The sequence below is a fragment of the Cebus imitator genome, unplaced genomic scaffold (assembly GCF_001604975.1).
Source record: "Cebus imitator isolate Cc_AM_T3 unplaced genomic scaffold, Cebus_imitator-1.0 Scaffold20, whole genome shotgun sequence".
Classification (NCBI taxonomy): Eukaryota; Metazoa; Chordata; class Mammalia; order Primates; family Cebidae; genus Cebus; species Cebus imitator.
The window spans coordinates 9745944-9760181 of NW_016107335.1; the positions used below are offsets into that span (position 1 = coordinate 9745944).

The window sequence follows — 14238 nt, forward strand, 5'->3', positions numbered from 1 at the left end:
GAAAGCTGGTATTATGCAAAAAAATTTTTTAAAAATTAGCAAAAACAAGCAGGTGGGTTGTTTATGGTAATGCAGGTGTGGTTTCAGTAATAAATCAACCCACTTATAATGAGAATAGCTTGTATTTATGCAAGCCCTTTATGAAGCCAAATGTATCTTTAAAATATAATTATTTTAATTCAAAATGCATCCTTGTGATTAGCAAGGGCACAGGTTTAATTAACTCTGTTTTATGGATGAGGAAATTCACCATGTCCTCTGCTGATAGGCAAGTATTTCAATGGAGTAGATTCAACATCCTTTTCTGCTGCTTAGTTAGACCTAGGTATGGAAACAGTGGGTCTCTACTGATCACCAAAGAGATGACTGAAAATGGGACAATGAAGAGAGAACAGAGAAAGTCATCACAAAAACTGTGCATTGGGGCACCAGAGTGCCTGTAGCTGAATTTCCAAAGCAAATTTCCAGTTCATAAGTTGAAACTTCCATGTTGGAGCACCTTTTCTTTTAAACAAACAAAAACCCAAAGAACCAAGATGCAAATAATTGAACTGCTGTAGATATTCCCAAGCTTTAATGCACACAAATCAACAAAAATCATTGTGCTTTTGTAAAACTCAAATTTGAGTTTTAGCCTACTGAAAGGTTTACCCAAATGTAGAAAATCAGTCATTCTGTTCGTTAATTCTTCAGCTGGCTCTGAAGTTGCTTAAGAAAAAGAGAGAAGAAAATGAGAGATATTGGGTTATTTTTTCCTACTCTGAGATAATTTATATCATTTTCCATCCAACAAAAGCTTTACTTTCTGCCAGACATTAAATAAGAAACCACTTTGTTGAGAGGAGATTCAAGTGTTTTAGTTGCTATTTAGTTTGTTTTGTTTTTTCACTCACAAAATGGGATCCTTTCTGAAAGTTCTGTTGCAAATGTACAGTTCGTAATTATGTTACTGTGGGTGTGCGGGGTTGGGGAGGAGTCACAATGCAGAGTTAAAGTGGCCTTATTTTTGAGATAGAGTTTTGCTCTGTAGCCCAGGCTGGAGTGCATTGTTGGGATCACAGCTCACTGCAACCTCCAACTCCTCGGCTCAAGTGACCCTCCCGCCTTGGTCTCCCACACCTCTGCGAATACAGATGTGAGCCTCTGTGCATGGCCCAGCCACTCCTTTTTAATGTGAGAAGATGAAGAAAGACAAATTCCACACTGAGAACCAGGTAGGTGTCCCTCGCCTCCCATATCCCCAGAATCAATCATTAGGTAATTTTCAGAGTAGGTCCTTCAAGCCAACTCATGTATTCATTCATTTTTGTTCAAAAATACTTGAGTATCTCTTCCACACGAGGCAGTTTTTGAAGAGCTGGTGTATGGCGGCCAACGGCATAGACACAGCCTTTGCTTTACGGTGTTGATTGTCTGGTGTATGGTGTGGCATTTAGTCGATAGAATGATTTGTACACCCAGGAACACAGACACTCTTACTCTGTATGTCTGGAATGGCATATCAGTGATGCATTGAATCTCAATAAATTTGATAACAAGGTAAGAAGACCAGGTCTTCAGTTCAACATTAGGGAAATTCCCCAGTGAGTGATGCTTTGCATCTCATATTGTCTTGTAAGGACAATTAATAGAGCCTTGGCAGAAGCAAATTTATCAGTGAATAAATGGTCACTCCTATTTTTAAGTGCCATCCTTTCAGTTCTGTAAAAATACGGAATTATTTTATCAAATTGTCTGAGCTCAGGGCCCCTACATCTGTCCGTGTCATCTCCATCAGTGGCACTCTTGGAGAAAAAAAAATGATGTTGCAATAAAAAGTTATATCTGTGACCCCTTCCACCAAGGTACCCACAACTTTCTTCACCAGTGCACATGGCAATGCTCTTGTGAAATTCTTTTTAGGTTATCATACTACATTATCTGTAGGTGGTAGTAGGTTTGAAAATTATTATTATTATTATTAATATTTTTTTTTACTGCAACAACCTAACAGGAAAACTAAACAGAGATCAGGGAGAGAGTGGTATATCAGTCAGGGACTAATCAGGAACATAACCCACTTGAGAATTTAAAATAGAGCATAGGCTGGGGAGTCGGTGACAGCATCATAGGACAGCTACAAAGCAAACAGGAATAGGGAGGCAATCCAGAGCCCATCTAGGCTGGCAGGGTCATCATCTCCAGGCTGGAAGGGCAGAAGTGGAGCCAGGAGATGCACGGTCTCCTAGGGGAAGCTGGAGCTAGGGTGTGCCTGCCAGGCAGGAGCTGGAGTCACAGATACAACATTGACTATCACATTGTCATCAGACTCAGAGAGAGAAAGGTGTAGATATCCAGTATTCTCGTATGCTTTCCGTATACTTCATGCCCCACCCCCAGCATCCCCTGAGACATTCCCAGTTGGAAGTCAGTGGCTTATGGGAATCTGGCTGGAGGGGGATCAGTCTACCTGTGGCACACAGAAAGGCACAGAAACAGTGAGTCATGGATTTGGGCACAAACAAGCCCAGTCCCGCCACAGAGATTTACAGAAAATACTTTGTTACTGTTGAAGAGGGATATCTATAAGAGAGATGAGGAAAGTGAGTGATAGATTCTTTTACAATATTCTAGTGGAGTCTGTATGGGGGAGGGGGCAGGAGGCTATGGGAACTCTGTACCTTCCACTCATTTTGCTGTGAACCTAAAACTGCTCTAAAAGATAAAGTCTATTAAAAACATATTTTTAAAAAACTAACAAATGTTCTTAAAATTGACTAATGAGTTCAGAGAATAAATTGAGGATGAGATGAATATGTAAAAACATCAGCAGCTCTGTACATCAAAAAATACTCAGCTAAAAATTATAAATGTTTAAAAGATCACAGAAGATAAACATGAACATATCCCTCCCCATCTTATCTTTATTATTTTTTCCTGTTTATATAAAAACAACGGGATATAAACAAATAGAAAATAATACTGAAATATTTACAGGGAATCATGAAAACAGATTTTAATAAATTAAGATCCATATGGCCAGGTGTGTTGGCTCACACCTGCAATGCCAGCACCTTGGAAGACTGAAGTTGGCATATCACTTGAGGTCAGGAGTTTGAGACCAGCCTGGCCAACATGGCAAAACCCCATCACTACTAAAAAATACAAAAATTATCCAGTTATGATGGCATAAGGCTGTTATTCCAGCTACTCAGGAGCCTGAGGCAGGAGAGTCATTTGAAACTGAAAGGTGGAGGTTGCAGGGAGCTGAGATCCCGCCACTGCACTCCAGCCTGGGAGACAGAGCAAGGCTCCATCTCAAAAAAAAAAAAAAAAAAATTAAGATACCTATGTTGTTTCTGGGTGGCAGCACTCAATATAGTAACCTATATTTTCTTCACAAATGAATAAATATTAATCCAATCTGGAATACAGTTCCAATAGTGATATTAACATTTTCGTTTCAGCTTTTGTTTAGTTTGTAGGACTTACATAAATTTGTTTATGAATCATCTGGAGAAAAAAAAAAAGAAAGAACAGCTAAATCATGGTTACAAATATCAAGTGATAGAGTCCAAGAGTCCAACAATATAAAACATAAATAAACGCACCAAAGCTATAGTCACTAAAATAGGAAGATTTTCTTGCAAGACTAAGAGGTAGATCAATGGAATCAAAGGGAATTCCACGCAGACACACACACACACAATTTAATATTTTTAAACAGTATGATACTTTGTTGAGAAGAGAAAGTGACATTTAATAAATGTCATAAAATATAGTGGAATTTTAACTTTTGATAACAGAAAAATACTTACATAAGTAAAATAAGTATATAAATTTGTCATCTAAACATATGTAAGTATATATTTATATCAAGTAAAAAATAAGAAAATGTATATTTATGTACCTTTAAAAACATATATGCATATCAAAAGATGTGAAGGAGAGATTACAGGCTGGGCACCGTGGCTCATGCCTGTAGCCTCAGCACTTTCGGATGCCAGGTGGGCAAATTACTTGAGGTCAGGAATTCGAGACCAACCTCAGCAACATGGTGAAACCCCATCTCTATTAAAAATACAAAAATTTGCTGGGCATGTTGGCCAAAGCCTGTAACCCCAGCTACTTGGGAGACTGAGGCAGCCTACTTGAACTCATGATTTGGCAGCACAAGATCATGCCACTGCACTCTAGCCTGGGCGACAGAATGAGACTTTGTCTCAAAAAAAAAAAAATTCAAATATACGAAGAGTCTTTCATATTTTTAGCTACTGGACAATTTATTTCCTTCTGCTTTCCATATTTAGCCTAATATCATGTACCACTTAATGATTTACAGTTTGGGGACACATTGTTAATAATAGGTAGTATTTGTTGAGTCCTTAATATGTGGCAGGCAGTGTTCTAAATCATTTGACATGAACTGACTCATTTAATCCTCTTAACAACTTACAAGGAACATATTCCCTCACTTCATTATGTAAATAATAAAACAAAGGCCTAGAAGGGCTAGCAACTTTCAGAAGATCATATTGTCACTTTGCAACAGGTCTGGGATTTGGGTCCCAGAGAGGCGGCTGAAGCCACCATGCAACTGAATCCTGAGTAGCACAGTTCGGTCTCATTTAACAAGACGGCATCCACGTAGATTAAGGAATCTTAGCTCTTAAAAGGTTCTTCGAATTACATTTTTCCACCCAAGCCTATGATCACTCAATTGGCTGTGTAAGGTAGTTTGATAGGCACTCGCATTATTTTTCTGATTCAAAGAGAGTCTTTTCAAGCGCTACTTATTCAGGATGAGATGTCAATAATTTCCCGGAATCCAGGTGTGCTTCTATAGACTCCTGCTTGTCCTTGAGCTCTCAGGAGCCATCACCCTTGCTTCCAGAAAGTTGAGTTATTTGTGTGCCCTAGACTGTGAAATCAGAGAAGGTCTGTTTCTAAGGGAACCAGTTTATTTCATCCAAGAGGGCAGTGAAGAGTCATTTGTGAATGCTACAGAGTGAAGAAGAAGTTCACCACACAGCACATCCTCAATTTGAAACACCATTTCTTTCATTTCCCTTTTCTCCTTCAGAAATGTCTCCTTTAAAAAAAAATTATTTATTTTACTTTAGGTGCATACTATATCTGGCATTTCTCCCTATGTTATCCCTCCCCACGCCCCTACTGTCTCTCCCCTAGCACCCCTAACTGCCCCCAAATGTGTGATGTTCCTCTCCCTGAGTCCATGTGCTCTCGTCATTCAATATATGTCTACTTTTAATCCCCTGTAGCTGAAGGAATCACAACGTCTTTCCCTGACAGTCTAGATAAACTCTCTCCTGATCCATATTCAAAGTATCTAAAACCCTGAAACAAGTTCTCACAGAATACAGGTAGACACATTTTGTAGCCTTCCTCATCCCCTGAAGTAGAAATGACAACATCAGAATATATAAGAATGTATTGCTTTAATAGAGGGGCCTTGAATCTTTGGGCAGAAATGGGAAGAAGGAAGGATAGGTGATTGATAAAACCAATATTATTATTCTTGTCTTTGTTTCTGAATGTCTCCGCTTTCTCAGTTGCTCAATTCCAATTATAATTCAAGAAAAAATATTTGTAACCCTAACTTGACAGATTGTTGTTCACTGTTGAGCCTTTAAAATATAAAGACCAATATTTTATTTATAACCTACAGTTTTCAGTTTTTCTATCTAAGTATCTTTAAACATTTTTATAGTAAGTGATACAGACTCCTATAGAAACCAGTGCTTGACAAGATATTTCAGTATTACCTAGAAATAATGCTTTCCATGCATTTTATTATGAAAATATTTATTTTTGAAAAATAGGCTCTTAAATCTTTATAAACAGAAAAAAATACAATGGATTTATCATGATCTAGTCATTTCCTGAAATTAAGGAGATTTGTGAGTGCATGAAGATGTTTTCCAAAAGTCTATCTTGGAGATCAAAAACATCGCTAAAAATGTGAAAGTAATTTTTTCAAGAAAGGCCTTTGCCAATTATCCTATCTCTAAATTTTAATTTGGTATAATGACATATAAGAGACTAGATATATACATTATTACATCATGGCATGAAATCAATGTACAAATTATTTTATCATGGAATGAAATTAAACACCTAGTTTATAGAAATAAAGTAAGGAAAATGTAAAAGTATGTCAGCTGATTCATAAATGTAATTGGATGTGAAAACTTCAATATGAAGGGCTACATAAAAATGTTTAAAGTTATTTTTAAAATTCCCAAAACAAGTGTCTTTATTACCTTAAACTTACAGAGAATTACATTTTATTACATTTTAAGATTTCCAGCAAGCTTAGAAAATTCAAATTGTGCCCAGTATATAAAACCTTCCAGGTAGATTTATTTGTATGTTATGTTTTATAAATATGGAAAAAGACTAGTCCATTACTCTACTTTAAGGTAAACTATACCTATCACAGAGTTGTACATATTTCCTAAAACATGCATTTCCTAAAAGTGCACAGAAGGATAAGTGGGTTCACTATGAAGCAAATTGCAGTGTAAGCCATTCTATTTGGACTTTTTCCCAACAGATTTAATTACTCAAGTGCCTCAAGCATATTTGCTTTTATATTATTGGTTTGGCAAATAAGTAGCACCATTAACTTAATAAACATGATGATAGCTCTCTCAGTTCATCATCTTAGAACTTCAGACAGTAAAATATCATTTTCAGATACAAGTTTATGCTCGTATTTTATACATCAAAAGGGTCTTCCAATGTTCTGTGTAGTGACAACAGAGCCTGGAACCCATCAAACAATCCTAAAAGTCAACTAATACCAAAGAATGTTCATGTTAAAAAGTTAAGAAAGTTTATGTGACAAAATGAAGGATGCCAGCTTAAGAAATATACTGTTTCCAAAGATTTTAAATTGCTGTTTATATTGACTGGTAGTACAAGAAGCTCAAACTGTGTTCATTGCAACTACTTTTAAATTTTCTCTCTCTTTTTTGCATTTGTTTTAGTGTAGCTCTTACTTTGAGGCATTTGTATTCCGAGATTGTAAACGTTTTTAATTAGCGTTGCTATCTAGCCACTTTAATATGGTCTATGGCTATCCTTCTAATTATCTTCTTACAACCATTATCAGCCTTTTAAATTTTCTTTTATGTCAGTTTGAAAAGTGACAATGCATTTAGGGTTAACTATTATTTTAGCCATTTTGATTACACACTTTGCCTTTTGACCTTCTGGGAGCCACATGGCCCTCACTGAAGACCTTTGCATAATTACCTATCCGATTTTCTTATCTCCCTCTTCCTTTATATTTCCCCCCACTTAGAGTTTCTGAGTGAAATACAACCGTGGTCATTGTCCAAGTCATGGTAACCTTGCGAGGACTCTTCTCATGGTCTCCACAAGATAACTTATTGCTTTATCTCAGTGTCATGCCATTCCTAAAACTATCATTATGCCTTTTTCTTCTTTAAGGAAGTGTTAATTAACTTAACCAACTTTTCCTTTGATTCATTATTTAAGACAAAATAAGACCCACATGAAGAGTTTAATTCTTATATTTCATTATGTAGATAGTTCCTTTACACATATATGATAAGGTTTTTATTCCATGAAAGTATTTACTGCATTCAGAATCTTTCCATTTTTTAAAAGGCTCGTAGTCACATTTACATGATAAAAATTGAATTACGCTGAACTAGGGAGAAATTTTAGACTGTAAATTCATATATCAACCTTGGCATCACCCTTTAACTACAAGCTTATGTATATAGCTGCTAATGAAAATTTCTACTTGGATTTTTAATAGACTTCTCAAAATTAACATGTCAAAACCTAATTTTCGATATTTCATTCTAAACTTGTTTCTTTATAAGTCTTCTTTATCTCAGTATATGGCAACCTTAATTTTCCAATTGCTATACCAAAAACTTTTACTTCATCCTTGATTTACATCTTCTTTCATAAAGTGTTTCCAACTCATGAGTAGATCTTGTCAAGTTTACCTTCAAATTATATCTCACATCTGACCAGTCCTCACCACCTCCCTTGTTACCAACCTGGTCCAAGACACCATCATCTCTTGCCTGAATAATTTCAGTTAACTACTACACAAGTCAGTTGAGAATTCTCCTCCATGCCTTCTCACTCTGAATCCAAGCTGCTGGAGCAGCCATAACCCCCTAAATAACTAGTCTCTATGGAAAAGAGTGTTTTGGCAAATCTCACAGCACAGATTAAATCCTCCAGCAGACATGAGACAGGCGTGACTCTGTTCTCAATCACCTGACCCTACCCAAGCATGTGGAAGCCAGGGTGTGTCATCCTGGCATGTGCCTAGCAGACAGAGAACCATATACCTTTGGTGAAAAATTTACCATCTAAAATTTACCAAAAGAAAAAGCTGAATTGTTTTTTAGCTATTAACAAGTAACCCTGAAACTATTTTAAACTTTTACCAATACATAAATCCATTATGAACCACTTAATATATTGTCCCAAGAAATGCACATATAAGCAATCAAAAAAAATTTTATTAACATGTATGGTTATGTAAATGTAGCTAAATTCTATGAAAAAAGCTATATTATTTTTTGAAATGTATAGAATTAATCTAAGATTTTACAGTAGTGTGTTGATTATATGACAGCTCAATCATTCAGAGTTTATGCTTAATACATGTATGTATGTTATATATATTTATATTAACAACTTGCATATATATAACACACATAAATATCTATATGTATGTACATATCTATATGCACACATGTACAGGTTAATTAAAAAATATATACCATAAAATCCACCCACTATAACTACATAGAGTAATGATTGTTTACTAAATTTATATAGCTGTTTAAGCATCAGCACAATGCAGTTTTAGAGCACTTCTATAACCTTATAAAGTTTCACATGACACTGTATAGTCATTTTCTGCTCCTACCTTTGGCCCTGGTGATACGATTTGGCTGTGTCCCCACCCAAATCTCATGTTGAATTATAACTCCCATAATTCCTATGTGTCATAGGAAGAACCTGGTGATAGGTGATGGAATTTTGAGGGAGGGTCTTTCCTGCTCTGTTCTTGTAGTAATGAATGAGTCTCATGAGATCTAATGGTTTTTAAAAAGGGAGTTTCCATGCACAAACTCTCTTTGACTGCTGTCATCCACATAAGATGTGACTTGCTCCTACTTGCCTTCCATCATGTTTGTGAGGCTTCCCCAGCCATGTGGAACTGTGAGTCCAATAAACCTCTTTCTTTCCCAAATTGCCCAGTTTCAGGTATGTCTTCATCAGCAGCGTGAAAACATACTAATATACCTGGGCAGTCACTGATCTGCTTTCTGTATCTGTACTATTGCTTTTTTCCAGGAATTTGAAATATCTTGGCATGGCCTGTGTATATAAAAACAAAATAATATATCCCTAAAATTTATAAACCTATATTTCAAAACCATAGTAAATAGCTGTCCTCAATATCGACTGAGGGAAAAATAAGAAGAAATACATTTATCCAGGAGGAATTTTATTGTACATAGAAAGAACTTCCTAATCCCTAGTGAAATATTTTAGAGTATTATATAAAATAATTAGGAAATTTTCATTAAAAATATGTCAGTTATATTTTTTAAAGGCTGAAAAATAATCACAACTCAAATCAGAATCCCCTTCCAGTTTTTTTTAATATCCATTGTATAATATCCAACATCATTTACACACATATTTTATAGCTGGCAATCTTGTCAGGTAAGAGACAGCAATCATGCACCACTGAATCCATACCTACCATCACAGAGAATCTTAGCACTATTATATCCCAAACCATGAAATGAATGATGAAATTAAAGACAGCTTTGAGTACCCTAAAATATCTCCCACACTGTTTTGACCACAAGGCCTGAAATACTTTCTTTTATGAAAAAAGAAATTTTTGAACTTCAGATAATATTAAGATAGATTATGTGTTACCAGTGTCTCCTCTTATGTTTTCTCAGATTATAGATGTATGGACTATAATCCTTCAAGTAGGTAATCATCAAAAAGTACAAATAGATAATCTACAAGAAATGCGAACTTTTCTATTCATCTGATAATATACCTTAGAATATACCTTAGAAGACATAGAATTGGGGTGGAGGGGAGAAAAGAAGGCAAAGTTTTTGTGAATTTGAAAAAATTAAGAGTGTAATCTTTAAGATAATGTAATTTACTGTGTCATTTACAAAATGTTATTTTCTGACACTTGTGAAATTAACAAACTTAAAAGCAAGGCCAGAGCTGAAGCTTTTGGGAGAGTTAGTTGATTAATGATTGATTATGTACATTATCATAAATTTTATAACATCTTCTGTATTTTATTGAATTTTTAAATTTTTTCTTTTTTTCTCTCTCATTCATTCTTTTTTTAAATTTTTCTGTCTTAAATGAATTAAGACCATTTCTTGAAGAGATTACAGTTTCCTATATATTAAAAAAAAAACAACTGTATAGCTAATGAGGCAGTAAACTCTTCACCAAATGTCAGTAGGCAGGAAGTCCATAGAAACATGTTCAGCACATGTGAGACATTGGATGAAGACATCCAACTATGACTAAAGAGTCATCTTTATGAAAACCTGATGCATTCATGGTGAGCTGGTGCCAAGATAAATGCAAGTAGAACTGTAGCCTGGAAATACTTAAACATTATTTGAATTCTCAGAAGTATCATTTTTTACTTAAACATTGGCATGCAAAGCCAATAGTCTGAGTAATCCGGTCTTGAAGTGTAACTTTATTTGTTATGGGGATTTGCTCAGGGAAGAGAAGGGGAAAAAAATAAACCCAGCCCTTCTTCATCTAGTGCAGAGAAAATAGTTGTTTCTGCAACGCTGGAGACATTATTTGAGGCCATGTAAGTGACACTGCCTCAAGCTACTTTAGCAATTTGCAACGAAAATTTGATTTAATTGTTTTTGGTGAAATGTTCAGTTGGCACAGACATCCGGAGAGGATTCTTGTTTGTCTCTGTATTAGCAGATGGATACTAAGCTCTACTAGTAAGAATCTCATGCTGGGTCAGAGTTGCTTAGAACCCAGTGCAAGGAGCTCCCTTAATTCTGTGATGAATTTCCTCTCTTGAAGCAGTGGAGTTGATGAGACAATCATAATACAGGTGGTATTAACATGGAGTCCTTTGTTCAAAAGTTCTACAGATGCCATAGATTTGTAGATAAAACAGCTTGTGAATGTATTATGTATCTTTACTATTTGAAGGTGAAAGTTTCATAACTTGAATAAGATCTATAGAGAGATTTTTATTAAACATTATTTATATAGGAAACAGCTGTATCATACATACCTATCCTTCATTAGATTCTTGTCCCTTTCATGGTGTCTTGTTTCTTATGAAACAAATCACAGTTACCTAATTGTACACTTACCTACTTTTTAGGACTTGTCCTCTCATTTCCGGTTCTTCTCCACTCCCTTTACACTTTTTGGGTGACCCACTGTAAGGAGAACAGTTGGACACGGGGGGTTGTTTTTCCATTATAGATGTGCTCTAAAGCATTTTTGAAAATATGCTTTATTCAATTTTTACTGACTACATTCTTTTAACAATTCTTCAGGTGTATTTTGTTTTAAAATTTCCCAGTCTGGAAGAGTCACTGTTAAACTTGTTACCTGGTTATTATTCTAATCATTCCTTATCAGGATCCTTTGATGTTATCTCTTCATCTCCCTAACTTTAATCTTGGACATATTCCAGGGACCAGTCCTTTGGCCTCTTCTCTTTTCTACCTGTCGTTTGTGTCTACATATCCTCTCTAGACTCACTGTTTTATGTACCTTCTAGGTAATAGTGACCCTTAAAACTAAACTTCCAGTCTAGACCTATACCCTAAACTACAAAATGAAAATCCCCCTACTTATTAATATCATCTCTTAGATTATCTAATAAACATCTCAAATGCTGTGTCTGGTAAGTCTAGGTTTCTACTCCCTCTAGACTAATATTTTGGAGTCATTGTTGCCAATTCTGTCATCCCCAGATCCAACTGTTTAGAAAAATCATGGCAGTTCTTTTTCAAAATCCAAATCCAGTTGCTTTTCCCCACCTCCATGATCAACAGAGTGGTTCAAACTATCATCATTTCTTACCTGGATAGTTGTAATAAATAGTCTCCTAACTAGTCTCTCTGCTCCCTCGTTGTTTCTTCAGTTTATTGTCAGTAGGGCAGCCAATGGGATCTTACACTTACCTACCTTTTAGGACTTGTCTTCTTCTCATTTCTGGATTTTCTCCACTCCTTTTATACCTGGGGCAGAGTTGCTTAGAGCCCAGTGCAAGGAACTCCCTTAATTCTGTGATGAGAAGTAAGTTACATCACCATATTCCTCTGTTTAGAGCACTTCGGTGGCTTCTCATCACTCTCACCATAAAAACATAAAAGGCTCTACATGATTTGTTCCTCTCCCTCATCCTCTGATCTTACCTCCTATGACTCTCACCTTAACTCACAATCCCACCAATAGTTTATTTAAAGATCAAACTGGAACAAACTGCTTTTATGATTTTTAAATGTGCTAATTTAAAATTAGAATATATTGGTATCAGTTGTAGAGGCTTGATGCCATCATTCTCTGAATTCAAAAAGACATTTTTTCACACATTATTTAATTCAAAAATCCATTCTAATGACAGAATGGCTCATTCTCATTATGCACGCTACTGTTGGCATTTAGCTCGTGGAAGAAACCCAATCACATGTATCAAAGGCACTTTTGCATCCTTCAATCAATGCATGGAGTCCACAAGTTCCAGATGAAATGGAACAAGCCCCTGTTCCTGTGTTAAATGGTATCCATTAGTACAGCATCCCATTAGGAAGTATTTTCTTGTGATATTGTACAGTAGTCATCTGGCCCAATGTGATTCTTTTTGTCATTACCCATTGAAATATCTATGATACCGCAAGTTGCACATTTGTAGTATTGACTTCAGGCAAGTGGCACAATAAATAATGTAGTGGCCAGAAAACTCCTTAGTGTGGAAAAGCTTAGGTTTATCCCAGCTGCAGCTTACTGTGTGGTCCCAATAAGTTATCCTTTTTTCCCTGAATGTCAGTTTTCTTACCTATTCTTTATTATAAAAATCAGGAGGGAAAATGTACATGTGGGGCTTTGTAAACTATAAATCACTGCACAAGAGCTAGGCATATTTGAGTCATTTTTATTGCATGTTTTCTTAAAAGCCAAATTGTTTTAAGAAACCTGTTACATGTCAAATTGAATTCTTTTTTTAAAAATTCGCAGTGCCTCACGCCTGTAATCCCAGCACTTTGGGAGGTCGAGGCGGGTGGATCACGAGGTCAGGAGATCGAGACCATCCTGGTCAACATGGTGAAACCCCGTCTCTACTAAAAGTACAAAAAATCAGCTGGGCATGGTGGCACATGCCTGTAATCCCAGCTACTCAGGAGGTTGAGGCAGGAGAATTGCCTGAACCCAGGAGGCGGAGGTTGCGGTGAGCCGAGATTGCGCCATTGCACTCCAGCCTGGGTAACGAGAGCGAAACTCCATCTCAAAAAAAAAAAAAAAATTCTTAAACGTTAATGATACATACTAGATAACATTCTTTCGAATATTTCCATTTTATGCACTTGCGTACGCCATCTACAAGGAGTTCTATATTCCAATTCCCGAACTACTTCCCTATAAACAGTTTTCAAAGAGGGAAAGAGGAGACTACAATAAGTCTTTTTCTTAGGGAATCAAAGCTGACTCCTGATAACAGGGACTCTAATGTACTCACAAATTATCTCTTCAATAATTCATTATACATTGTTTGCGTGAAATTGACATAAATCTTACCAATTTGTCCTTTTTTGTCTTACAAAACTTTGCAGTCGTCAATTTCTGTCTTTCTGGTACTTTTTACATTGCCCATTATTTCTTAAAGATTATCATGCAAATACATTTGCAAGTTTTAAAACTACAATAAAAATTTTTTAAAGGAAGACATTTTTATTATTTGGCATTTCAATCTGGTCTTAGTACAGGGTTTTTCCTTCTTTTGTATTCATCATAGGGTAGGCATTCTTATTCTATCTCATGTACGTGCATTCTTTTTTTTCTGAATCTCAATTACTTTATTATAGTAACTGCTACATACAGATGATGGAAAAAGTAACAGCCCTAAAGTACATTTTAACTTATACAATCAAAATATTTTGAAATATAGGTATATTTTATTTTACTTTTAAC

General features: G+C 35.8%; 1 long non-coding RNA gene across 1 annotated transcript in view; it reads left to right on the top strand.

Annotated features, from left to right (window-relative positions):
* The first annotated feature begins 1047 nt into the window (after positions 1-1047).
* The window catches only part of LOC108298408, an 86880-nt gene continuing 73689 nt past the window's right edge, over positions 1048-14238 (top strand). The window contains exon 1 of the long non-coding RNA XR_001822569.2: positions 1048-1214. This is a non-coding gene — a long non-coding RNA (uncharacterized LOC108298408). The remainder of the gene's footprint in view (positions 1215-14238) is intronic.